The sequence below is a fragment of the Propithecus coquereli genome, unplaced genomic scaffold (assembly GCF_000956105.1).
Source record: "Propithecus coquereli isolate 6110/MARCELLA unplaced genomic scaffold, Pcoq_1.0 Scaffold6, whole genome shotgun sequence".
NCBI lineage: Eukaryota > Metazoa > Chordata > Mammalia > Primates > Indriidae > Propithecus > Propithecus coquereli.
In genome coordinates, this window is record NW_012151951.1 from 1,635,753 (window position 1) to 1,637,613 (window position 1,861).

Genomic DNA, 1,861 nt, shown 5'->3' on the forward strand with positions numbered 1-1,861 from the left:
TCAAGCTGCATTCATGGTAAGCACCCTATACAGGTATACTGTTTTTTATCTTTATACCATATTTTTACTGTACCTTTTCTATGTTTAGATGCAAAAACACCTACCATTGTGTTTCAATTGCCTACAGTATCAGTACAGTAACATGCTGTACAGATTTATAGCCTAGGTGTGTAGTAGGCCATATCATCTATGTCTGTGTAAATATAGTTTATGATGTTCACACAATGACAAAATTGCCTAAACACACATTCTTAGAACATATCCCCATTGTTAAGCAATGTATGACTGTATATAATTTCTTTGGGTGATTATTTTGTCATTTATAAAAATGGGGTGGATATAACCTCACTGGCAGGGTTATTATGTATGCTTTATGCCGGGGAACAAATCTCTTCTTATTTTACTCCAACATCTTTAACAAAGTTTATTGGCCTGAAAAATCTATGCCAATGTCCCCAGGCACTGATTTGACAAGCCTCTGAGATGCCTTCATTTTCGTTTGAGTCATAACTCTATTGGTGTTGACACATTCTGTTAATAGATCTTATTATGTTATAATGATACAATGAAAGTTTACGTTATAGTAAAAGCTACGATTATAATCGAGAGTCGGGGAGAATAGCACATGCCTCACAGCAGTAATGGTGTGTAAACTTATGTTACATTAAACCATCACACCTGGAAGAAACTAATGACTTAGGGCAGGTGAGTCCTATGCTTGCCTTTAAGTAATTCCTTACTTGTTAAACTTCAGGCAAGCAGGCATAAAGAATTCATCCTAAAAGAAGGTAAAACCCCTAGTATAGAGCTTCTATTGCATGCCAGATCCTAAATGTGCGCTATTTCTCATCTTCAGAGCAATCCAACAAGATTGAGATCAGAATTATAAAAATTGAGTAATAAGCTCAAAGGTCAGAAAGCTAACAAGTGGTAAGAAATGACTCAGAACTGCTAGCATAGAACCCTAATCATACCACTTGTCTATGAACTGTGGCATGATCCTAACTTCAGTATTTTGCAACTTCTTCTGTAGGAAATTATTGGTTTGATTACAGGTTGGGTTATTGTGTTAAGTCACAGACTCAGAAAAATTGAGAAGTTCACCTTTTTCCCATGCTTTTCATACCAATTTAACTGTTTGAGAATGGGGAGACAGTTTATTGCTGAATTTTTAGCCATTTTATATCCCTCGTGATATTTTAGCCAAATATTTTAGATTACCCATCCTTACCATAGAAGACTATTAACTGAAGGAGGCAAAGTACCAAAATAGGTGTTAGACCTCAAAATCACAGCCTCAGTGTTTGTTGTAAAGATTAGAAAGCATAATTATCTGTTGTAGCCTGTAATAGCCATTATTATTAATCACAGCTACACATGTAAAATAATGTTATATGAATGTGGTTACTATATTTCCAACTTGGATTAGGGTTCATTGTTGGGTTGATTCATTGGTGCTGTGGGCTTTTTTGGTGGAAAGAACCTTGTTGGGGAGGAGAGTAGCACAGATGAAAAATTCTGGCCTTGGGAGAATGTGGGAAGGAAAATGTAATTCTCATTTGTTGGATATTTTCAACATGGTAGGCACTATGCTAGGTGATTTAGCCTCTTCCATCCTCATGACAATCCACAAGTTAGTATTATTTTCCCTTTATCACAGAAAGGAAACTAATATTCAGAGAGGCCAGATGATTTGCTTGAGATCACAAAGAGTGGAGTGGCAAAGCAGATCTTGCAGCTTTACACTGCAATTCATTGGCCAGAACGCTGCTTCTTCAAGACATACGGGGCTAAATTCTCCAAAGGGCTTCAAACTAGAAAGCTAGAGCTTTGATTAAAACCAAAACAAGTGCTCGCTTCG